Source organism: Pipra filicauda, unplaced genomic scaffold, assembly GCF_003945595.2.
Source record: "Pipra filicauda isolate LSUMZ 115617 unplaced genomic scaffold, ASM394559v2 scaffold174_size2080704_pilon, whole genome shotgun sequence".
NCBI lineage: Eukaryota > Metazoa > Chordata > Aves > Passeriformes > Pipridae > Pipra > Pipra filicauda.
Window position 1 is genome coordinate 512,324 of NW_024104262.1, and position 26,803 is coordinate 539,126.

Below are 26,803 nucleotides of genomic sequence, written 5' to 3' on the forward strand. Positions count from 1 at the left end.
GTGTAATGCTTGCTGCCATTCCTCTTACTGATAATTATCTGGACTGTAATTTAATTTTCCTTTGTAATGTTTGGTATTAGAAACATTAAATAGGTTTTTTTTCCCTAAAAACCAGACATTTCCCTTGAACAGAAGCCAAGACTTTGCAGCATATGATTTAATGAGCTGCATGTGATACTAATAATTTTGGGTTTGTCTTTTTCAGTCTCTAATAGGCTTTGACACAAATCTGTAGTTTTCCATGTCTTTTCAAAATTATTTCTGGGGCTCTTCAAAGGGAGGGAGTCATGAGTCATTTAGTGATTTGGCCTCCATGCCAGTATGCTGCTCATGTGCGTGAAAATAACATGCTTGTCTCTACCATCCACAAGTACTGTTCAGAAGAAAGTATGTTCTTTGTCTTTACACTCCCTCCTGCTGTCAAGAGCTTCCATAATCAAAATCATTTGCAAGTCAAAAATCTTAATTATCAGTTTTAGGTCTCAGTTCTGCATCCTCTATGACAGTGATTCGTGCTTCCACAAATTGGACTATTGCAAATAAAGAGTTAACTTGGGAAAATAAAGGCTGAAAGACAGGTCCATATTACTCACCCTCTAGAGGTCTGCAAATTTTAACATTGGTTTATCTCATTCAATTCATGGCTAAATATATTTCTGTTTGCAATTCCTGATGGCAGCTACTGTTCTCAAATCACATTTTGCACCCATGTGCCTGTAACACATGTAGTTAATTATGACAGAGGACCTGGAAATGTTATTAGGGTCCAACCACTTAGAGATCCTCACTAATTTCATGCAGGGCTACCTGTGATTGGTTACACTGGCCATTGAATATGATCTGTCTAGTATTGAGTCTGCATAGAGAAAAATCAAGAGAATTAAAATGGAGAAAAGAAGTATCTACTTTTTACTCTGTGAAGGAGAAGAATGCCTAAGGATCTTAAACAATAAGGAAAAAATCATATTTTTATTTCTGGAGTGTCTAATTTGTGATGGAATATCTGAAATACTGATGTTAGATGAATGCATGGGTTCCTTTCTCCTTGTTATAGAGTTACTGTGTCATAAAAAATTACTATGTTTTATAAGGAATAGTAGTGCTCTTTGGGCTCCCTGCTGAGTTTTTGAGAAAGGAAGGAGGGGGAATAACATTAGGTGAGAGATGCACTTACATACTCAAGAAGCCTCCTGCTTTTCACAGCCGAATATCGTATCTTCAGGACTTCTTAGTCTTCTAGTTTGTGCACACATCACCTGTTTATGTAGAGTATGACTAGGGTGACACCTTCTTTTTGCAGAAAAAGGGTAAAGAAATTCAGAATAGCAGCTAGGTGGGATGAAATAAGAGAGAAAAAAACCATATTTAGGGGTAGAATTACTCTATGGAATTTTTCCCTCCTCTTATAGTATTCTCAAATATTGAAATATCTCCTCTCTCATTACCATTTCTTTCTGTCAGTGTAACCTCATGTTGCACTGGATAAGGAGATTTAGTTGCTGGGAATGGGCTTTTGGCAATAAGGTGAATAGTGATCTCTTCCCCACAATATTTTCAAACAACTGAGGCACAGAAGATTGTCCACAACTTGTTCAGAATTACAGATCAAAGCTGTAATCTTTTGCCTTTTTAGGCTGTTTCCAAACATTACCATTAGCCTCTCAGAACATCTGTGAAGAAATCAGCATATGGCCGTCCTACGTGATTGCTAATGAGCTTATTAAAGCTACAGCACAAAATTACAGTTGCATGTGATTTTTGCCTTACTTTACACTGGGCTTTTAATTACTATATTTCATAACTTAATAACTTTGCTGTGTTATTCCCTAACGTTATTTGAAGATAGGGAATTAAGTGTGCAGGGTGTACTTAGCTTGACAAAGAAGTTTGATGCTTTTACTTAAAGTAGCATTTCTCCCCAGACTTTTGCTATAGAGAAATGCTAGATGACAATCCTAAGAATAAAACAATGGATTGGGTTGTTGGGTGTACCAAAAGAGTGTGTAGATCTTGTCTTATTTCTTTGTATAAATAAATATCATTCTTAATCTTTAAATGACAGCTTGATATCAGAGCATATTCAGAGACTACTTAAATAGTGAAGAATTTCTAGCAAAATTCCCAAGGATTTTCCATAGAGTAGCAAAAGTCACTGAACTGTTTTTATGCTAAAATAAAAACCAAATTTTAATGTCTGCCATACTTGAGAAAAAAGGACAACTAAGAAACTGTAAAAACTTATGCTTTCAGAAAAAAAGTAATTCTACATTTATGTGTTTTGTTTTGATTTTTTTCCCTGATGCCTTTCAAGACTTCATAATGTGTGATTCAGTTTAATTTGGCATGCTTACTGTAAGCTAAACATGATGTTTGTGCCTCATGTTTTTCCTTCTTAAGGGTCAAACTCCACAATGGTAGAAATTAGCTGGAACTAACAGCATTAATTATTCCCCTTGGATGGATACCAGGAGTAGCTGATTTAGTCTGCTCCATTTTCAGTAATTAGCTCATTAGATTCCTCTTCCTATCATTGTTGTGATATTTGTCAGATCTTTCTGTTTGCAGTGACTGGATTTTAAATAGGGACCTTAGAACAGATAAAAAGTCATAGCTGTTCATTTTAAAATTATCTCAGTTTTTAAGCACAGCTTTCTTTGGTTTTTTGTAAAACCTTTCTGTTATTGGGACAGTTTGTGTTAACTGTGAATGACACAGGTACATTTTTGTGTTCACCGTCTTCAAGGAAGCAGCAACCGGAACAAACCTGGTATGCAGATGCTTCAGTGGAACTGGCACCTCAGGGCATCTTTATGGCAATCCTGAGCTTGGTACAGCACTGTGCAGAGATTAGTGCAAAGCTGCTGATAGCTGGGAAATAGTTATTTTTATCACCTGAAATAAAGAAATATCCCTTTTGTGTGGGGTAGATAAGAGACACATACTGAAGTCCCTATCACATCACAGATCCCTTACAAACTTCCAAATTAATCAGTGTGGCATGAGTATCACTGTTTATTCTGTCAAAGAAATTTAAGCTTATTTTGTCAGAGGAATATTGCATGTTCCTAGCAAACAAATATGGTATTAGTGACATTCTTGCCAAAACAAATCAGTCTGGAAAACTAGATTCATTATTCATTCATTATTCACATAAAGCTGTAAATGGTTTGGGGTTACTACCTAATTATTATAAAATCTGTCCACCCTTGCTCTTTCTAGACCTTTTCAAGGCATTTTAGTTGCAGTTTTATTATAGAAACTCTTTCTTGGTGTTTCCAAATTCTTTCATCAGTTGTCCAAGTGTGACTCAGATTAGGACTGCTTTTTTGATTTCATGCCACAAACATCTAATATGACCAGCTGAGATAAGTCTGTGTTATTTTTGGCTTTTGTGGAACTAGCCTGACCTACATGAGAACAGGATCTAGTCCAGTACCAATGAATATCTACTTGAAAATTATGTTCCTTATTCTTCCTTGACTCAGAGTCATTTCAAATACTGTGAACATTAAAGTTGATACTTCTTTCTAATGGAACAATGTGTATTATTTGCTCATGAAGCAACTTCAGATTTTGACAGAATTTCTGAAGGGCTGATTTATTCTAGACATAATTACTAGACTCAGGAAAAAGCCACACAATTGCCATGGAAGGAATGAATTACTCACCAACTCAAATTATGTTAACGAAACAAGGAAAGGTATTTTTTTTTCTATTAGTAGGCTAATGAAAGGGTTCACTTCTTGTATACATATTTAAATCATTGTATTTTGTCGAGCAGTTTAGCACTTGTTTCCGCCTTCGCTGGTCAGGCTCAAGTGTGACTGACAAACCTTGCAGAGTCAGATTCTGTGCTGGCAATCTTGTAACCACAAAGATGGCAGTCCTAAACAGGATTAGTGATGTGATTATTGTGGTGATCAGTTATATGTAACCATGGACAACACAAGTTGTTTTGCACTGTAACACAGTCCAGAGTTGGTCAATATTGAAAGGAAAGTGTCTTGACCTTGGCTTTGTACTGGCATTGCTCATAAGCTGTGATTCATTGAAATTTGCTTCTGTTAGACTGCTTTGGGCAAGCCTAAGCTACTTCTCTCAGTCATTTGTTAGAACCTGAGTGACTTATTCAAAGCTATATATTTTGTTACCATGTTAAATGTTTAGTGAAACGTTTGAACTTCTGTTTTGCGCATAGCCGCTGCCATGGAACTCTTTTGATCAAGGAGAGGTAACCACGTAATAGTAAAAGGCAACTGGTCTCAACAGAACATCATTTAAACTTTGAGAATCATGCCAGCTCTTCCTGTTCTGTTTCTTTTCTGCTTAGAAATACTCTTAACTTCTGAAATCCTGAAAAACACTGGCTTTCTGCATCAAAACCTGAGAGCGTACAGATATATTAGTTGTAGAGTAAATGACAGGGATTCAGGACAAAACATAGCTACTGAAGAGCATTTTCTGAGGAAAGTTTCTGTGGTTCTGCATAGTAATTTTGTCTGTAATCAAAAAGTGGTAGATTCCAAAGCAGGCAGTATGTAGCTGGGACTGTCTGAAATAGAATCATAGAATCATAGAATCAGCCGGGTTGGAAGGGACCTCTGAGATCATCAAGTCCAACCCTTGGTCCACTACGGCTGCGGTTGCTAGACCATGGCACTAAGTGCTACATCCAGTCTCATCTTAAAAACCTCCAGGGACAAAGAATCCACCACTTCCCTGGGCAGCCCATTCCAATGCCTGATTACCCTCTCTGTAAAGAATTTCTTCCTAATATCTAAACTAAACCTCCCCTGGCACAGCTTAAGACCGTGCCCTCTTGTCTTACTGCTGGTTGCCTGGGAGAAGAGACCAACCCCCACCTGGCTACAACCTCCTGTCAGGGAGTTGTAGAGAGTGATGAGGTCTCCCCTGAGCCTCCTCTTCTCCAGGCTGAACAACCCCAGCTCCCTCAGCCTCTCCTCATAGGACTTGTGCTCGAGTCCCTTCACCAACCTTGTCGCTCTTCTCTGGACCTGCTCCAGCACCTCAGTATCCTTCCTGAACTGAGGGGCCCAGAACTGGACACAGCACTCCAGGTTGTGGCCTCACCAGCGCTGAGTACAGAGGAAGGATCACTTCCCTGGTCCTGTTGGCCACGCTGTTCCTGATAGAGGCCAGGATGCCATTGGCCTTCTTGGCCACCTGGGCACACTGCTGGCTCATGTTCAGCTTCCTGTCAATCCAAACTCCCAGGTCCCTCTCTGCCTGGCTGCTCTCCAGCCACTCTGTGCCCAGCCTGTAGCTCTGCATGGGGTTGTTGTGGCCAAAGTGCAGGACCCGGCACTTGGCCTTGTTGAACCTCATCCCATTGGAATCAGACCATCTCTCCACAGCTTGTCCAGGTCCCTCTGAAGAGCCCTCCTGCCTTCCAGCAGATCAACACTCCCCCCCAATTTAGTGTCATCTGCAAATTTGATAATGGTACACTTGATCCCCTCATCCAGATCATCAGTGAAGATATTAAACAGAACTGGGCCCAACACTGATCCCTGGGGGACACCACTAGTGACCGGCTGCCAACTGGATGCAGCCCCGTTCACCGCCACTCTCTGGGCCCGGCCCTCCAGCCAGTTCCTAACCCAGCACAGAGTGCCCCTGTCCAAGCCGTGGGCTGCCAGCTTTTCCAGGAGCGTACTGTGGGAGACGGTGTCAAAGGCTTTGCTGAAGTCCAGACAGACCACATCCACAGCCTTCCCCTCATCCACCAGGCGGGTCACCTGCTCATAAAAGGAGATCAGGTTGGTCAGACAGGACCTGCCCTTCCTAAACCCATGCTGGCTGAGTCTGATCCCTTGTCTATCCTCTATGTGTTGTGTGATTGCACTTAGGATGATCTGCTCCATAACCTTGCCAGGCACTGAGGTCAGGCTGACGGGCCTGTAGTTTCCCGGGTCCTCCTTCCGACCCTTTTTGTGGATGGGCGTGACATTCGCCAACTTCCAATCATCTGGAACCTCCCCAGTGAGCCAGGACTGTTGGGAAATGATGGAGAGTGGCTTGGTGAGCTCTTCCACCAGCTCCCTCATCACCCTTGGGTGGATCCCATCTGGTCCCATAGACATTTGAGGATCCAAGTGGCTCGGCAGGTTGCTAACTGTTTCCTCCTGGATTACAGGGGGGCTATTCAGTTTCTTATCTCTGTCTACAAGCTCCAGAAGCCAACTGTCCTCAGGACAACCTGTCTTACTGTTGAAAACTGAGGTAAAGAAGGTGTTAAATACCTCAACCTTTTCCTCATCTTAGATAACTATATTCCCGCCCATGTCCAATAAAGAATGGAGGTTTTCCTTGACCCTCCTTTTATTATTGATGTATCTGTAGAAGGACTTTTTGTTATCCTTCACAGAAGCGATGAGATTAAGTTCAAGTTGTGCCTTTGTGTCTCTAATTTTCTTTTTACATGACCTAACTATATTCCTAAACTCTTCATGAGTAGCCAGACCTTTTTTCCATAGTCTGTTAGCTCTCTTTTTTCCCCTAATTTCCTTCAAAATCTCCCTGTTCAGCCAGACCGGTCATCTTCCCTGCCCGCTTGCTTTTTGGCAGACTGGGACAGCCTGCTCCTGTGCTTTCAAGACTTCCTTCTTGAAGCATGTCCATCCCTCCTGGACCCCTTTGTTTTCAAGGGCTGTTTCCCAAGGTACCCTCTGAACCAGTCTTCCGAATAGGCCAAAATCTGCCCTCTGGAAGTCCAGCGTAGAAGTTTTATTGATGGCCCTCTTTGCATCTCTGATTATTGAAAACTCTAGTATTTCATGGTCACTGTGCCCCACACAGCCTTATACATTCTTTACAATAAACAGGACAATAAATCTACCTTTTTTTTTTTTAGCTAGCAATTCAGACAAAATTCTTAAGTTCTTAAAAAATCTCTGATGAGCCTACAGATTTGTTGGAGAACATCCTTCCTTCAAAGAAATACTCAAGTATTAGGCTTCCTAGCTAAGGAGAATGACGGAAGATAGATGTCATGAACTGAGACAGACTGAATTTCTAATTAAAAGGCAGCCTGACCAGTGCAGCCAGGTTGAAGGGAGTCCAAGAAAATTTATGTGGAGATTAGAATAAAAGTCAAACCAATTTACAAGCTAGAGAAGACAACAGATGGGGGTATTTGTATCAGTCTCATATGGAGCACGCATAGTGAAGAGAGGAAAATCATGGGATAGTGTTGCTGAGTATAGTGGTGGAAAAGCCTTATCTAGTATGGGTTACCTTTTACTGGTGAGGACAGTCCTTGGGGGCTCAAGTGGAACTGGATTCCTTAGTAATCTTAAATTATTTATTTATTTGTTTGTTTATGTGTTATTTATTTAACAGCTAAAAATAATTTTATCTTTCTCAAATTACTGTACACAAAGTACATGTATAAACATACATGTTGTATGGTCTTTAATAATAAGCATACTATATTCACCATTGGTGCTGCTGGCAAATTTATAGAAGAATTCTGTAGCACTGGGGATTCTGTTAGCAGGAGCACAACCCTTCTTGTTAAACTGCACTCATGATAATGTGTTGTTTCCCCCACCCTCCCCACTTCTCCCAGCATACAAGAATGATATCAACATACTGGAGCAAGTTCACAGAATCACAGAATCACAGAATATGCTGACTTGGAAGGGACCCACAAGGACCATCGAGTCCAACTCTTAGCCCTGCACAGGAGCATCCCCAACAGTCACATCATGTGCCTCAGAGTATCATTCAAACGCTTCTTAAACTCTGTCAGGCTTGGTGCTGTGACCACTTCCCTGGGGAGCCTGTTCCAGTGCTCAACCACCTTCAGGGTGAAGAACCCTCAGGGTGAAGAACCTTTATTGGTATAGTTCTGTTGGCTGAGGAAGAAATGCTCCCAGTTAACATCAGTATCCCAGCAGTACTCTTGTCTTGTATATGGTTATGCTATATGGAGAGTTTTCCTTTGGATAAGGTATAGGTATGCTATCGGATAAGCCCCTTTGTTTCTTATGTGCTGTGTCATGTAAAGCAGCTCTATCATGGTATTTTCCCCCTTTGCAAATCAGACCAAAATTGGTAAATGAAGAGGGGTAAGGCCTATTTCTTTTACTGTCTGACGGGTCCAATTAAGTTTACACAGACAGGATACACAAAGAGAGATGAAACTATGCTTTCTGTGATTATATTCCTGCATATACTTCTGATACCTGTGGAATAGGCACTGGTGAGGCTGCACCTTTAATTCTGTGTTCAGTTCTGGGCCCCTCATTACAAGGATATTGAGGTGCTGGAGTGAGTCCAGAGAAGGGCAACAGAAGCATAAGTCTTATGAGGAGCAGCTGAGGGAGCTAGGGATATTCACCCTGAAGAAAAGGAGGTGCAGGGGAGACTACCATTTCCTACAATTACCTGAAAGGAGTTTGCAGCCAGGTAGGGATTGGTGTCTTCTCCCAAGTAACAATAGGATGAAAGTAAATGGCCTCAAGTTCCACTGGGGAGGTTTATATTGGATATTAGGAAAAGATTCTTCATGGAAAGGGTTGTCAAGCATGGAACAGGTTGCTCAGGGAACTGGTTGAGTCAACATCCTGTGAGGTATTTAAAAGACATGTAGATGTGACCCTGGGGGATATGGTTTAGTGCTGTACTTGGCAGTGCTGGGTTAGTGGTTGAACTCAATGAGCTTAAGCATCTTTTCCAATCTAAATGATTCCATGATTCTGTGATGCTATGAGAGGGGCCAGAACTACATTAACAGTTATTAAAGAATTCAAATAAATTTTTGAGTTGTTTTTTTTCAGCAGTGATGCCTCATGGAATGATGTTTGCCAAACAGAGAGTGGACTTCACTAAGAATATATATGAGATGTTTGAAAAGCAGATAGCATCAGTCAAGGAATGAGATTTAATGTAGCCTTCAGCATCTTTCTGCTCACAGTGAATTAAGAACATCAATTTCACTAAGTATCCAGAATGTATTTCACTTACTTAAGAACAGGATTTGTGCAGAATATATTTCTGGATCAAAAAATTAATAAAAATATACCTTTTGAAAGATATCACTGGTCTGTATTGTTAGTGGTTTGGGGAACATTCAGTTGGGAATAGTACTGGGGATTCTTATTTCCCTGATCCTGCTGGCCACACTAATTTTGATACAGGTCAGGGTGCCATTAGCCTTCTTGCCCACGTGGGCACACTGCTGGCTCATGTTCAGCAGCTGTTGACCATCATTCTGTCTCAGTTTAAAGAGACTGAAGTGTTTTGCTAAGGAGGATGAGTTATGAGGTAGACCAAACTCCTCTCTCTCAGCAATTGTAAATCCAAAATCAAGAGGCTCCAATTGAGGAAGTATGGAAAAAGGAAAAGAACAGCCTTTTATTAAAGGATATATGTGTATTGGCAGAACAACAAAAGAACACAAAAACAGCTAAACAATAATCCTGTATCCAAAAGTCCTCTTCAAAAAGGAAACAGTTCGGTACTTCCCATCCTCTGGCACAATTCTAATCATGGTGGGAGAGGGCGCTGTTGGATCACTGGAGGAGCAGAGCCTGCAGTGCTCCGTGGTGGTCAGCAGGGGGTCCTGTTGGGCTCTGATGGTCCCCACATGGAGCCCCAGTTCACAGAAGCCAACAATGGAGACTCCCCCTCACCAAGGAGGGGAAGGGGAAAAGGGGAAAGAATGGCAGTTCTTCCCACGAAACTCATGCTGTCTGCAGCTGGCTGTGGCCAGGACTCCCCCCTTTCGTCGACGAACACCAACTGCTGCCAAAACATGGGATCAGAGGAGGGAAAAAAAACCTACTCCCTCCCTAAAGGTTCCTCTGCAGGATGGGCCAAAGCTCTCTGACGAAATCCAAGCAGGTCTGGGCTGGGGACAGAACAGAGCATAGGCAAGCTGAGGCCAGAGAACAGCCAGATGACCAGATCGAGAGCAAAACAACCTCAGAGCTTTTCCAACACATGCACCTTGCCTCTGTTAAGGCAAAAAGTGAAGTGTGTCCCGTTTCCAAGGAGAGGAGGAAAAAAACTCATTACCCCCCCACCCCCACCCCACCCCCCACCCCCCGCCTCCCCCCACCCCAGCCTTAGAGAGGGCCATCAACCTGGAATGCAGTTCTGCCAGCTAGCTCTTTCGTGTAGGTCAATCACTCAAGGCAAAAAAAATTGCCCTCCCCCATTCAACATCTTTCTCTTGGGGGGAGGTGCCAGGGGAAAGAAAGTTCGTGTTTGGTTTTTTAGAACGAGTAAACCTATGACAATTCCCAGGTCCTTTTCCACTAGGCAGCTTTCCAGTCACTCTTCCCCCAGCCTGTAGCGCTACTTGGGGTTGTTGTGACCCAAGAGCAGGATCTGGCACTTGACCTCGTGTAACCTCAATACCCATGGCCTCAGCCCTTTGTTCCTGCCTGTCCAGATCAGTGCTTGAAATCAGTAATCTGGTGTATCTTCTTTCCCTGAACCTGTCCTTCTTTGTTTGCTTAGTTTTGGAGTTTGGTTTCTTTGGTGGTTTTTTTACCTTTTTTTCAGAGGTACTGGTAAAGTTCTGTTTTCCCCAAATGGTCTTTTTGTAATGAGGACATGACTGAAGACACAAAGATAGCTGAGCAAGCAGTACCATATTTCAAATATTAACAATCTTTCCTCAAGCATGTTCTTATGATACTGCATTGTTTTCATAGCAGTGACATTTCTTCCCCCTCAAAAAATGTAGTTCAAGGACATTTGTGGAAGAGGCAGTAAAAGCCTCTGCATTCCTACCAGATTCAATTTAACTTGTTTATGAGTAACTGTTTTCTCTATTGTTCTGGATCTGCTCCTCGGTAACTAAAACTGAGGAAATTCCTAATAACATCACTACTCTTCTGAGATAGCAAATCTGATTCAAACCACAGAGGAACTCCTAAGTTTAATAAAGGATAGATTCCTATCAATATATTTGTATCAGAATTTCCATATTCTGTTTTGTCTGTCCTGTCTCTCCTTAAGTCATAGGAGGTAAATACTTTGCTTTGCTAAAGAACCCTCAGTAGATTCTTTCATCCCATTTCTATGCTAACTTTCGGTTTCTTTTCTACAGAGCATATAAAGGGATATGACTTAGACCAGTTAAAAAAATCCGACATTTTAGAACTACAGTATTTATTAGAATTCTTCATTTCTTTTGATTCTGTAGGACAGGAGCAATGAGAATCTAGATTTATGAAACACTTTTTATCTCTATACTTCTATAATTTCAGAATTTTAATGTTCCAGCTCTCAAATGGTACATGAATGAAAAGGATCATAAATACAGGAGTGTAATTCTCATAATTAACTGTATTTAATAGCTGATGATTGAATGAAAGTAACAGACTTTTCTAGCTGGGAGAAATCACATGAGAGTCATGGCAGTTTTTCCTTGCTTTTCTTCATAATGAACACTTTAGGAATTTAACCATTTTCCATATTATGAAGTATTGCTTTGCCTTTGCTGCTGCCTGACTGCCATAACTTTTAATCTACTATGCACCCATCATGTCCAATACTATCTGGACATTTCCTGTCCAACAGTTTTTCAATTACATCATGGCCTGTGCAACTCTTTTGCATAGATGAGTTAATCAGCAAGGCATAAGCCTAAACTTTAAAGTCAGTGGAAACTTTGCCTTTATTTCTATGGACAGAATTTCTCTGCAGACTTCCTGCTGCCAGATATCCCAATGAAGCAGGAGCTTCTTTGCTCCTAATCTTTTGTGTACGGTAGTCCAAAGATCCTTTTGAATGAGTAGTTAATATGAGGCCTTTCTTTTCTCATAAGGAAGCCAGTGTATGGACCCTAATAGGAAACAGCATCATACTTTGCAGTGAGTTTAATAATAGGATATGATGTTCTGTTTATAAAGCATCTTTGTTTTATTACAGTAATAAAAAGAAGCTCTCAGAAGAATAATTCTGCAACACGTTGTGGAACATGAAAGGTGTGTGCCATTTAAAGTCTCTCTCTATCAGGCTTTAACTCAACTGCCAGCCTTTCAGATAGCTTCAGCTGGCAATCTTAGCAGCTGACAGTCTAGCAAATTCCTCCCAGTTGAGGACTGGCTTATACACCTGACTTCCTGCAAATGTATAAGGGAATCACAGTTATTTCACATTGTTATTCAGCCAGTTTCTGGATTATATTCTTTTCAGCTTTTATTTTATTGCACCTGTCTTTGGCTCTGTACTGATCTATATATCAGCTTCCACACTATGTTCTCCCCACCAACTTAGTTCTTACCTTCATCCTTGTTCCTAATCTTGTTTTCTGTTACACTGATGGTGATCCATCTTTCTGACTGACAGCCTTTATTCTGTCATGCCTGATTCAAGCTGAGGGACCCTGTGGCATTCCTCTCATTTTACCTGCCTTCAAACTGTATCTGGCCTTGCCACATGTATTCACCTCCGCTTGTGCACCTTAGCCAGACGTTTCATAACTCTTTTTCTTGACCTTTTGGCATTTCCTTTTAATTTGGTCACAATTTTACTCCTGCTTCTTGTCTCTAGGGCTTCTATTCAAGTTGGAGAACACTAACATTAAAATTTCCCATCCCAAGTGCTAGCTTACTTTGTGTTGTTAGTTAGCCTACAAGTTCCTACTCCAACTGTAACTGAGGATGAAAATCATAGGATGTCAGTGTTTAAAAGATAAAACAAGAAGTTCAGCAAATTTGTGTGGAGAGGACTGTTTATGTGCATATATCTATGAATTGACTAGATATTATCAGATCTTCTTCTGGCCTTTATATTTTCCTAACAGCAAGTCCAGAAGTGTTCTCAATATTTTTTCTACAGCTTTATTTTTCAGGCTCAGCGGATTCTGTACAAGAGAGTTTTTTAATGTGGATGAGCTCTCAAGTATTTTCTTTCCACTTCAGAGCTTATTTTCTGTCCCCTTCAGAGCTTATTTTAGACCTAATTTAGACTTTAAGTGGAACATCCAGTTCTGGTGAATTGGAGAAATGCTTCAGGCATTGTGGATTTCTGAGAAAACAATGCTGTGTGTGAAGCACTGAGTATTGAATTACAGTCACAACCACGCCATTGCGTATAGAAAGCATTGATCTTGTATAAACCTTTGTGGTATCAAATTGGTTTGATAAATGTTTGAGATCCTTTTGTATGAGACAGTTTTATGTCATATTTACCCCAGTTACTCTAAATAAATTTTAAATTAAATCAATAGCGTCTGTCATTCTGCAAATTATATACAATCATGATATCAAATTGATTTCTGTAAAGGTTCATTCTGGATAATTCAGTTGTGTTGAGGTGCCTGCTCAGGGTCTGAATAAATTTTATACTTCCATGTGTTCTCCTATACTTGTGGAAGCATAAATGTCATTAGCAAATAATTCAGAAGTTCCTAAAAATGTAGCTGAAAAATGAAAAATTTCTAGCACACTCCAGTTCCTCTGATAATTGCATGTATTTCCACAAGTTGTGATAAAACAAACTTTATATAAAGGTCAAGCTATAATACACCAAAAGACTACCTTTGTATATTTAAGATCACTAAGTAAAGCAGTGGAAATGCATTAATTTATTACTATCCTTGGGACACAGACAGATGCAGACAAGATGGATATTTTCAATATGAAAGTATAATTGCAAATATAAGCAAATTGTTTATCACCTTCAGGGGCTTTGTCTACAACAAAAACAAACCACAAAGAAACAAAAAAACCCAAAACAAACAAAGCAAAACAAAAAGGCTCCAAATGCGTATTATTATTTTAATATTCCTTAAACATAGGTTTCATTCATAAAAGGAAATATGGAACTTCAATATTTCAGTAGAGTACCCATAGTAGATTGAATTAATATAGCGTGATTTTTATATACTAAATGACAGAGGATATTATCTATGCTGTTGTGTCCTAATGACACAGATCTAATCTATAAGTTTATTCTGTATGGTAAATAACATGCAAAACGCGGGGGAATACAAGATACCTATTAGAAAAAGTTATCTATATTTACAGAAGTAGATATTTTTAATTGTATCTTTCTTAAAATTCAGTCCTTAGCCCTGTGTCAAGTAATTTTTAATAATGCTATCAAATTTTGTCATGTATCCAATAAAATACCTCTTACACATCTCTGAGAATAAATATAAGTAATATAATAATGGGAGTAATCTTTTTTTTTCCTGCAGTCAGGCATTGTGTTGCAAATGTTTTTTTTATTAGAGGAAAGATATGTAATGGTAGTGTACAGAAAATTTTACTGCTTTAGGAGCAAATGAACTCTATACTAAGGATTTAGTCACTCTCCTCAGCAAGGGAGAGAGTTGGAAGGGAAGAGAAAAGCTGACACAGTTATAAGAGGTCTTGGATTTAATATTCTATGCCACTATACATGGATAATTCACTCAAGCTATTCTGTGTTTCAGACACTCCACCTGGGAGCTATTCAGCTTGCTTGTACTTGCTTGTACTGTAGAGATGAACACTTTATATGTGCACAAAGGAGCTCTAAGAGTCAGAAAGAAGACAGAGAGGAAAACATATAATGTTTAAAATGCAAAGTATAGCTGTTGTATTGAGCACTCAGAAAGAAAAAAATGTGCCATACCGAGATTTTTCTTGCATTAGTCTTCAGCATTCTCTTATACTACCTACTGAATTAAATATAAACAAAGAAACAAACCCAGTCAATTCTTTACATTTTAATAAGCCACCACAATGGAATATGAATGATCTTAGGTCATCAGTCAAGACCCATGTTCATTTATTGTCACTGGTGCTTCATGATGTGAGACCCTTGCCCATGCCTCCTGCTGCATTTGAGTCAGTTCAAACTTCACTAGCTCTGATCATTTTGCATGGATCCTGGGGTGATGGTCAGCAGAGAAGATACATATTTGTTTGGACCTCATAGATTGGAAGTAGATCGCCTACCTTAGACACTATATTTCTTCTCTGTCTCCCTTTCTTTGGTAAGATTTAGCCTATATTATTCTATATAAAAATGAAACTGATGATTTTATGTTTAAACTTGTATACTTCTTTATTTTTTTATTTAAGAAGGGCTTATATATAATGTATAATTATATATAATAGATTTGTTACTAAGCACTTTTCTACTTGCTATATCAATTGGGATTGATATAATGGGTTATTTTCAGCAGTGTTTCCAAAGACTTGTTAATTCACGGTATTTTCTGACAAAACACAGGGTGACTCTGACATTCCAGTTATTCTATTTTAGATAAGCATATGGTAAGTCTATTAAAAGATTCAAGAGCAGAGAATAATTTTTGTGGTTAGTAATTTTGATCCAAGTTCAGTTAAATTGAGCTGTGAGATTAAGATCATTCTTGGCTATATGAAGTGACTAAGTAGAGTGTATTTTGCTTAAATTTGTGAATATAAGAGTATTAATTCATCATCATCATGGCTGGGCTTCACGAATGAAGATTTGGGAAGGGCTCTACCTACATTGGCTACAAGCGCACTGGTGGCTAAAAAGGCCAATGTAAGATAGACAAGTCCGGTTGCAAAAGGCACAGCAGAAAGACTCCTTAGGTGGTATCGGCAAGACATGATTCTTTCTGCATTGTCTTTTCTCCTCGAGGGTGATCCTGTGTGCTTTCTCAAAGGCATCAGCAGTGTTATAGATGGTGTGTCTCCAGACCTCCCGATTGGAGGCCAGAGTAGACCAGTTATGATGATCAACATGGCCAAGGCTGAGATGTTGTTTCAGGGAGTCCTTGTATCTCCTCTTTGGGGCTCCTCTCTTGCGGCAGCCAGTGGCAAGTTCACCATAAAGCAAGATCTTAGGGAGGCGGTGGTCCTTCATCCTTGAGACGTGCCCTGCCCAACACAGCTGTGTTCTCAGTAACATGGCCTCAATACTTGTGACTGCTGCTTGTTCTAGAACAGATGTATTGGTCACATAATCTGACCAGTGGATGTTTAGGATTGTACAGAGGCAGTGTTGATGGAAGCGTTCTAAGAGTTGCAGGTGGTGGTGGTAGATGACCCATGATTCAGATCCATATAAGAGAGTAGACAGCACTATGGCTCTGTAAACACTGATCTTTGTGCTTTTCTTCAGGTGTTTATTCCGCCAAACTCTTTTATGAAGCTTTCCGAAGGCACTCTATGCCTTTGCTAATCTGCTGTCTACCTCCCCGTCAATCTTACCGTCCGAGGAGATGAGGCTACCTAGGTAATTAAACTGCTGGACTGATTTGAGCACTGATTTGCCAATGGTGATATGGGGATGATGGAAGACTTCCTGAGGTGCTGGTTGATAGAGAACTTCTGTCTTCTTTAAGCTGACTTCCAGCCCAAAGAGCTCAGCAGCGTCTGCAAAGCAGGATGTTAAATGCTGCAGAGCTGCTTCTGTGTGGGCAACGAGGGCGGCTGTCTCAGTCTGAGGAGACTGGAATGTTTGCTAAAGAGGATGAATTATGAGATAGAGCAAACTCCTCTCTCTCAGCAATTGTAAATTCAAAATTAAGGGGCTTTAATCGAGAAAGTGTGGGAAAAAACAGAAGACATAACAACCCTTTATTAAAAGATATATGTATGTTGGCAAAAACAGTAACAGAACACAAAAAAACTAGACAGTAATCCTAGAAAAAGAAAGTCTGAATGAATACTTCTCTGTCCTTTAGCACAGTCCTAATCGTGGCCTGCAGGGGCGCTGTTGGATCACTGGCGGTCCCCACACGGGAGAGGGGTCTGGGGGGTGGTCTCGGGTTGCAGGAGAAGCCAAAAAGAAGATGGGGGACCCTTCCCCCAATGGAAGGAAAGGGAAAGGAGAGCAGTTCACCCCAAACAGGACTCACTGTTGTTCTCAGTTGATAGCACCCCAAAAGCTCCTCCTTTTCTCCCAGTGAGCACAGAGACTGATGAAAACACAGCAAGTCCGGGCTGGAGAAGACAGACAGCTCACAGGCAAGTTGAGGCCAGCAGCCAGGGCTGACCAGGATGGGACACCAGACAAACAGGCTTCCAGGCCTTGTCTCCAAATGCGGCAAACACAGACCCTATCTCCGTCCTCCAAAGAGAACCCAGCAGTCTGAATCTCTCCCCTCTGAGCAGAGCCAGCCACTCCCTCCCACAGTAATTTTAACATTCTGATTTATCTCCTTTCTTCTTATACAAAGTGATGATGACTGCATCATGAAGGTTTGATAGTAGTTCACCTGGTTCCCAACAGTGCACCACAAACTTGTGAAATTTAGCATGGATTGCTTGGCCGCCATGTTTCCAGACTTCAGGTATTCCATCAATCCCAGCTACCTTGCCGATTTTCACCTGCTGTATGGCCTTAAGAGTTTCTCCCATAGTAGGGGCAATATCCAATTCAATCTTCACTGGTTGTTGTGAGATGGACTGAATTGCTGAGTCTTGAACTTCATGGCTAGTACTGAAAAGAGTCTGAAAGTGTTCAGACCAGTGATTCAGAATGGAGGTTTTATCTGTCAGAAGCATTTGACCATCAGCACTGAGTAGAGGGTTTTGGACCTCATATGTAGGCCCGTATGCTGTTTTCAGGGCCTTATAGAATCCTCTGTAATCACCTATATCGGCGCATAATTGAGTTTTTTCAGCTAGACTGATCTACCACTTGTTCTGGGTGTCACAGAGTTTCTGTTGGAGCTTGCTGCATGCGAGACAAAAGGCTGCTTTTCTTACATGACAAGATGGCAGTGCAAGGTGTGCTTGGTGAGCGGTTCTCTTCTTCCTCAACAATTCCTGGATCTCTTGATTGTTTTCATCAAACCAGTCCTTGTTCTTCTTGAAGGAGAACCCTAAGGATTCTTCAGAGGACTGCAGGATGCTGTTTTTAATATGGTGCCAAAGTGTTCCAGGAGAGGGATCTATAAAATGATTTTCGAGCCTAGTTTGAAGATTTGCCTGGAAGCTGTCTCTCACTGTGGCTGTTTGAAGATTGTTAACTTGGAGTCTCCTCCTTGGAATACCGCCCCTTTTAGGTTTGAACTTAAGGTTGAAGTTAAGTTTACAGCGCAAAAGTCAGTAATCTGTTTGGCTTTCTGCACTAGGCATCATGTGGGTGTGATGGACAACGCGAACGTCTGTCTGTTGCACTAAGACATAGTCAATGAGATGCCAGTGCTTAGATCTAAGATGCATCCAGGTTGTCTTCAGACTGTTTTTCTGCTGAAAGATAGTGTTAGTGATGGTGAGCTCTTGCTCTGCACAGAATTCTAGCAGAAGGTGTCCATTATCATTGCAGTTTCCAATACCATGCTTGCCTAATACTCCTTTCCAGGCTTCTAAGTTCTTTCCTACTGTGGTGTTGAAATCACCAAGGATAATGATCTTATCATCTGCAGGAACCTTCTGGGTAAGGCGGTGCAGGTCAGTGTAAAATGTATCTTTTTCAGCAGGGTCAGCTTGGAGAGTTGGGGCATATATACTAGAGAGGACAACATGTTACTTGTTGTGGAGTGGGAAGGCACAGGGAGATAATGCAATCAGAACGACCTGTCGGCAGATTTTTGAGTTTAGGAACAATAGAGTTTTTAATCATGAAGCCAACTCCTGAAAGACGCCTTTCAATTCTGTGTTTACCTGACCAAAAGAGTCTGTGACTGGCACCATGTTCTCTGAGGCTGCCTTCCTCATGAAGGCAAACTTCACTGAGAGCAGCAATGTCGATGTTGAGACGTGACAGTTCGTGGACAATTAGGGCAGAACGGCACTCAGGACAACCACTATCCATAGTATCAAGCATGGTTCTGATGTTCCAGCATGCGAGTCTCAATTTGGGTACACCTTTGAAGACAGGTGTATGCCTTTGTTTCTTACACTTTGTTTGATCACATCAGAAGATGCCCGTTGGCCGCGATTAACCAACCGGGTGAAGGGTAGAGGTGAGCTTTGGTTAGGCCACCTTTTCTAGGCCCCTCTCCATATGGGGCAAGCAGTGCTGTCCCTGAAAAAGGCTGCTTGGTCATTCAGGATGCTGCCAAAAGAGACTGTCATCTCCGGGGTCAGTCTCAGGCAACCAACGTCCTGAACTGCCTGTATGCAGGGTTGGGTCTGCGGCTTCCAGTGCATCTTTCACCTGCCGTTTCAACTCTCACCCATCACTACAGGGCTTTACAAATGTGAGTATGGCCCTCGAGCCTGCGCAATGGATTTTTTAGGTGAGATGCAGCGTGTGCAGAACTGGTCCCACCCTTTACTCCTAGGGTTCATCTGCCAGGGCCGAGTGAGCTTGGACAGTGGCAGTGAGGTCCTCAGGACGTAGGTTTAATTAGTGTCCTTCTCTTAGATGGATGGCCTTACAGGGCTAAGCGAGCTCCATCTGCTCGGGTTTAGAATTAGAGTTGTCCTTTTTGTAGGATGACTACCTGAAGGCTAGTGAGCCCATTCTGCCCAAATGACCCTTCAGTTTTGACCTGTCTGGCATGGGAGACCCTGCTGAAGGCATGTACCATCGCCAGCATAGCTCGCAATCTCATAGGGACACGCAAGCTACTTCCCCATTAAAATGGTTAGGGCAAACCTTTCACTCCCTACTTTTCTCCCAGCCACCTGTAGTCAGACCCAGGGATATTCCCAGGGACATTCCCTTGCCCTGAGCACCCTTTCAGGATGCTAAAATTCCAAAGCAAACCGTTTCGGGGCAGTAGCTGCAGGTGAGCCAAAAGCAAAAGCAAGCCATTCCACTTCCCTCACCCACCTGGGGCTCAGGTACCTCCCATGGCCCCAGCCCAGCCTAAACTCCTCAACCCCCCAGAAGAACCCACTATCTACACAAGAGTATTAATTAGTTATTGGTTAAATCTACTATTTCTGTATATTACGTTATAAAGTACGTCACACTTTATTATGAAACATCCACGCTGGAACTACTTGAACCTTTACTATATTCTGTCTGTTGATGAGTCAATGGTTTGTTTAATCTTTCTGTAAACACTTGAGTTGTTTTTGTTCTTGGTATATCTGCTTTGGAAAAGGTCTGACCTGAAATAGCCTCCTTAAAACAAACAAAATAAACCCCAACCACCACATAATTTGGACTTGGAATTTAATTAATTATAACATAGAACCGCATAAATACAACACTACATTATACATTATATATTATATAAAAGGAAAAATGTTATGGTGAGTCCATCATCAGTGGGAATAAATTACTCAAAATTTTAATTCTTTCGTTTTTGAGATCTTCAGTTTGCATCAGTCTAGGTTTCATTGAACTCTCTATGTTTGTTTAATTATTTTGTGTAACTAAGAACAAAATTGGGCCTCCTTCCTTTTGGATTTCAAATCCTATTAATCATTGATAATTCTTTAGTTTCAGTCTTGCTGAACACCTAATGATGACTTATGGAGCTGTCCTCATTCATAGTTTTGAAGACTGCGTACCTAAAGTACTCAGAAACCCCTGTACATAAGAGACGTTTGATTTTTATAAGTTTGGAGAACATGTAACTTCCTACAGCACCCAGTAATTTTGATGCTACTTGGCATCAAAGCAAATGTAGTACAAAACAAAAGATTGTAGTACATCCATCTTAGCCAAAAATATGTGTCAAACAGATCACATTTCCATCATACTGAAGATTGAATGGGAAAAAAATGGGAGAAAAATCATGTCTTCCTGTCATGGTAGAGATATTTGTGATCGTGTGTATAATGTGATATGGTATTTATTTGTACAGTCATTGTAATATATTCCCTTTCCCCCACTTTGAGTCTGGTGTGTTTTGTCTGGAAAAACCCATCTCACATTAGGTTGAGATGTGGGAGGGGGCTTAGACTAGGGGATTGGATTTTGGGGCTATCTCAAACCATGACACTTCCCCACAGTTCAGTTTAAGAACTGAATTCTGTCATCCTCTAGGATTGCTGTTTGTGATGCAGGTGTTTGGAAAGGGCTATTTCTTCTCCCTCCCCGGTTGCTAGCAGCAGTTAGACTTAGCAAAATTAACAACTTCTATTTGAGCTGTGTGCTGCAGGCAGAAACACAAACCTCTGGGTGCCTATATGAAGCTGACTAATAAACAACCCTGGCAAATTATCCTCAAAGCAGCAGTCTTTGATCATGCTTACATGTGAAATGAAGAGAATTGAGATTTTGGGTTTTTTTCTCCTCACAGTATATTAGAAACTATATATTAAAAAAAAACCCCAAACCCTCCTTTCTGGGGTCCATTCTCACTTGGATCTTTATTCCAAGTCTCTGCTTCTGCCTTGTCAGTCACAGTAGCATTGTGTCAGCTGATGGAGGATAATTCAGTTATGTCTGCACAGTGAAAGAACATGTCCCACAGTTTAATCAAATCCGGGTAGAAATAATCTTCAGTTTTTATCTAGGATCAAAGAACACATGGTTAAATGTCTAATAATGCAATTTCCTGTTAATATGCTGGTCACTATGTTATAGTCAGTGACCAGATTACTGTGTTTTCTATTAAGGTTGCAGCTGCCAAATGCAGAGTTTGCATGAAGGAAAAACAGATGTCTGCCTAAAAGATGTCTTTTGCAGTGAAAGAAGACGGGAGAGGTGTTGTTAAAGAACTTGAATTATGTTAACTCTGCTATGTACTTGATAGCTGCTCAACCAAGGGATTTCTTAGCATGGCTTTTGAAATTAATTTTATCTAATCTATATTTGAAAAAGACTAATTTGATTTGTTATCATTTACATTTAATTTTATGTTTGATTTTCTTCGGTAAATAATATATGAATCAAAAAAATTTGCAATGTCTTAGTATGCTTGCATATCCAATTCACACTCCTGAGTATAGCTCTTCAGTAAGATAACTGTCCTCTTTGTTTATAATTAATGAAATGTGAATGTATATAGGAACAATTATGCATCGGTATATTTTCTTCTTCTCATGCTTTGATAAGGTCAGTAAGAATTCTGGGACTGTAGACACAAACTTGCCCTGTGAAAAATTTTCTTTCTTATTCCCTGACATAAAGACATAATACTTAGGTCAAGATTACGAAAAGAATCTTTATATCACAATAAGAATAGCGTAATATATATGTATATCTATCTTTTGTTTTTGTTACATACATATTGTCATATTATATACATATATACTTACAAATTTCTGTATATACACAGAAAAATGCACCTTTGGACTATTGTTAACAAGTTAAGGAACCCTACTACTACTGTAAAACCACTATTATGTGACAATTAGAAGACTGGGAAGGAGTGAGATAGAGATGCAGTGGAATATGGTGGCTTCCAGGAAGCTGTGTCTTAGTTCAACTGATTTTTTAAATTACAGAAGAAATACCACAGCATATAAATAAAAGCAGAATTGTTGTGATGAAACATCCACTACTTCAATGTAGTCAGTGCTGCACTGTAGGTAGCGAATCTCTTTGAAAGCTATTTTAAACTCGATTTGCTTTTAGACTCTTCTTTGACTGTATATAAGCCTAGTGTCTGGTTTTGTAGTAGCTAGTGCTTTAATGTAGCTCTGATTATAATTATACTTGCTACAGATTTCACAGCTGGTCCTTTTTCTGCTTCCACTAGATGGTGATTTCCTATTCCTTTAAGACAGAATAACTCTGATTTCTGGAAGAACACCTGTAGTCTGAGAATCACAGCTGAAGAATAACACTGATTATAGTTCATCACATATGATATAAATCCTACCTCTAGAAATTATTTATACCAGCACATTTTATTTTATTGAAATATTTGCATTCAAAACTTTAAATAAATTATGGCAATCATTCTGCCTGCTAATACAAATAAGAATTATATAATTTTATATAAAATTATATAATTTTTTGGAAGGAATTGTGCATTTCAGTCAGGCCTTCTAGCCTAACAAGTCTAAATCTCTTCACTGTGTTTTGCTTTGGTATTTGATTTCATCTCTTCCTATGACGTTGCAGTTTCAGGACTGATAGAATTGTACCCCTTTAATCAGCATAAATGTTTTTTGATCTTCTTAAAAGGTTAATTAATCTAGTAATATAATGGTGTAGGTTTTTTGTCTTTAAATATATATTTTGTTACTAAAAATAAAATTAGTGTGAATATAATGTAATTATTACAGCTATGGAACCAAGAAGACTTTTTTCTCTAATCGTATTATGCTTGAAAATTTCATGTTAATTGATCCCATAATTCCCTTGCTTAAAATGTTAGACAAAAGGAGGTAAAATCATTACTTGAAATTGGAAATTTTGTGAGTTCCTCAGAAAACTAAGAAATCTATCTGCTTGGATTCAAAAAGGATCAGTTGTTTTTCAGTGATGTAACAAAAGTGAGTTGTCAAAATAATTGCATAAATTCTCAGGTGTAAAGTGAGAGGGCATCTCTTGGGCCTTTGTGGATATTGTTCTGTACAAGCCTGTAAATGTGAACTAGAAAACAGATTGGTATAGTTATGTCTGCCATATCCAATAGTGAATGTTCTTCTGATTCTGCTACTCCATGGATCTCTACAACCTATGACCTATTTCTGGAGGGAGTTATTTTATGGTTTTGGCCAGTAATTCCTTGATGCACTGGATTTGATCCAATTACCTGCTGTAATGAAATTTTTCACACAAACATAAACTTAACAAAAGTTAATTTGAATAGTCCAGCATTTTTCAGTGAAATAATCCTGCACCAAAATCCAAAGGGCCAGTATTATTTCTTCAGTCAATTTATCACTAAAACAATGAGGATTTTTAGTCAAAATTTTATTTGATTTTTTTTTTTCTTTCCATAGGCTCTTATTATTTGCTGTCTATGAGTCACAGCAAACTAGTCATCACTTCTGTGTGATTGGCAATTTCACATTCTTTTTCTGAATTTCTAAATACTAAGTATTAGTTTTACAAATCATGTTAACTCTCATCCCTGTTTCTTTTCTTATACCTAAAACCCCAGATTTTCACAAAAATCCGAGAAGTGCTGTTTATTCATCTAAGATTTGATCCCAGAATACGATTATTGTTTTAGTCATCATCTAGCAAAGCACCTGAAAGCTTGAATTCCTTACAGAAGTTACTTCTCTTCACTGAGACTTCCGGACATGTCTCTTTCTCAAAGTGCATCAGCATCAGCATTTATAAAGTTTATCATACACTTTTGTTAAGAACTGATTCTAGATTCTCTTGCCAAGTTCCAGAGACACTTGTAAAATTTCAAATATTTTTGCTTGAACTGTAGAAATTTGCTGCTTTGTTAACCTAATACTTTTTGAAATACGAGGAAAATTTCCTAGTTAATAACTTCATCCTTTAATACCTGTTCTTTGCTTAACTTGTTGCTCTATTTGTTGAAGAAATAAATATTTTTTCTCTGAACTTTTGTTGAAACAACTATAGTTCATCTCTCTTTACAGAAAAAAAAAAATAAAATCAGACTTTCTAGCAAGATTTTGATAATAACTGGTGCTAAATACTAGTTTTGAGCCTTCTTGAGTATTTTTAAGATCATAAGGATAACTATATTGTGTCAGACTAAAGGTCCAGTTAGTCCAGTACTTCCTCTATGGTGTTTGCCAGTAATGGATGCTTAAGAAAAATGACTGAAGAACAGTCATTTCTACATAAATAGACTTTAAAAGCTACCTGTCTTCTAGTAGTCCAGAGACGTGAATTTGCATACTCACACCTACCTACATGCTTATGTTTTTCTCACAAAGGTTGTAGTTTGCACAGGAAAGTGTTGACAAATGTACTGAAGTTGTATTGGTTTCAGGAGGCTGGAAAGTGAATGTTCAAATATTTAAAACCAAGTATGAAAATTATTTAAAAGCATGGCATATCCAGTAAATCCTACTAAAAATATTTCATATCTTTATATGCTTGTTATTTGATAAAATCAGAATCCAACTTTAATGACCACTTTTTTTTTGAAGAATATTGCCAGTGGTGGTTACAGCTGGAGTCAAATCCTTAGGAAATGAAATGAAATAAAATGAAATTAAATGAAAGCTTATATAGCCTTTTTAATACCAATGTGATTTTATAATGCTTTTAAAAAAGAAAAATAAATGTCCGAAATAATAAAATAAATTTGCAGTGATCATGAAAGTAACACCACTGTATTTCCTCGACTGCTAGATTATGAACTGTCTTTGTGTTAGTGGGGGTGTTCAATGTTCTGCTTACAAAGATACAGGGAACTTACTTGTTAAATAAAATTTGCTAATTTTTTCAGGATTTCTTTGGATGAAAACCTAAAGGACAAAAAAAGTTAGTGTTTCTGAGAGAGTAATTGAATGAGATAACACACTTTTTATTCTGCTTTATATATAAGCATATGTGCCTGTAATGGTGGTGCTAATACCAGTTACTGTACTACAATCTATTGCACAGTGACTAGGGCTCCAAAATAGCTTCCATATTTAAAACCACTTAATTTAAGCTACAAAAATAAGTCTTTCCTCATGACAAGGAAGTATGACTGATAGTATCAAAATAAAGCAAGAAATGTAAATACTTTATTTTCTTGTATTTATATTTTATTAAAGTTCATAGATTATTGATATTTATTAATAAATATCTCAATTTTTACAGGAAATTAAGGCATTTGAATACATCCACAGGAGAGCAACAAAATTACTGAAAGGGCTAGAAGGAAGCCCTATGAGGAGCTGCTGAGGACGTGGGTTTGTCTAGTTTGGGGAGAAGCAGGCTGAGGGGCAACCTGATTGCTCTCTGCAGCTTCCTGAGGAGGGGAAGTGGAGAGAGAGCTGCTGGTCTTCTCTCTCTGGTATCCAGTGATATGACATATAGGACTTGTTCAAAGCTGAGCCAGTGAAGGTTTAGACTGTATTTTAGGAAGCATTTCTTTACTGAGATGGTGGTCAAACACTGGAACAGGCTTCCTAGAGAGATGGTTGATGCCCCCAGCCTGGCAGTGTTTAAGAGGCATTTCAGCAATGCCCTTAACCAAGCTGCAGCTTTTGGTCACCCCTGAAGCAGTCAGGCAGTTGGACAAGCCTTTCCAACTGAAATTGCATTTCCTTTTCCTTTTCCTTTTCCTTTTCCTTTTCCTTTTCCTTTTCCTTTTCCTTTTCCTTTTCCTTTTCCTTTTCCTTTTCCTTTTCCTTTTCCTTTTCCTTTTCCTTTTCCTTTTCCCTTTCCCCTTTCCCTTTCCCTTTCTCTTTCCCTTTCCCCTTTCCCTTCCCCTTTCCCTTCCCCTTTTCCTTCCCCTTCCCCTCTCCCTCTCCCTGTCCCTTTTCCTTTTCCCTTTCCCATTTTCCCTTTCCCTTTCCCTTTCCCTTTCCCTTCGCCTTTCCCTTTCCCTCTCCCTGTCCCTTTTCCCTTTCCCCTCTTCCCTTTCCCTTTCCCCTTTTCCTTTTCCCTTTTCCCTTTCTTTTCTCTTTCCATCTATTCATAGTTCTGGCAATTATGCTTTCTGATGAGACTGTTTTTCTCCAAAAGTCACTAGAATCACTAAATATGCTTATACATATGCTAGACATACAGCTCTCAAACAGTCTGACCTAAACAGCAATTTAAATGAAATCTAATTTAATTATACTACTTTATGCCAGAACTCCCCACAAAGAGAATGCAAAGATAAGGGCACTGTACTTGAAATAATGCAAGATTCATAGATTAGTCACATATTTTTCCTCTTACAACTCTCTCTTTAATAATTTACAGTTTTGAACTAGAACAACATAAAGGACATGATTGATTGGTGTGCATTAAGCATCATCAGCTGCTGACACATTTTCAGAGTAAATGAATATTTTCTTGTTGGAATAACCTGTGCTGTCTTCAGTTATGTCTCTTATCAAATAGGAGCACATTAGAGAAGTGTTTTAAGCATAACCTTTTGATATGCAGCCAT

The 26,803-nt window shown here is 39.5% G+C and overlaps 1 protein-coding gene and 1 long non-coding RNA gene across 2 annotated transcripts in view; one reads left to right on the plus strand and one right to left on the minus strand.

Annotated features, from left to right (window-relative positions):
- RAB3C (RAB3C, member RAS oncogene family) overlaps positions 1-26,803 on the plus strand; it is a 125,802-nt gene that overhangs the window by 28,616 nt on the left and 70,383 nt on the right. The window lies entirely within an intron of this gene.
- On the minus strand, positions 21,173-25,169 carry LOC120322954. Its single transcript, XR_005562950.1, has 3 exons — positions 25,130-25,169; positions 24,615-24,701; positions 21,173-21,334 (listed from the first exon to the last, which is right to left on the minus strand). It is a non-coding gene; the product is annotated as an uncharacterized LOC120322954 (long non-coding RNA).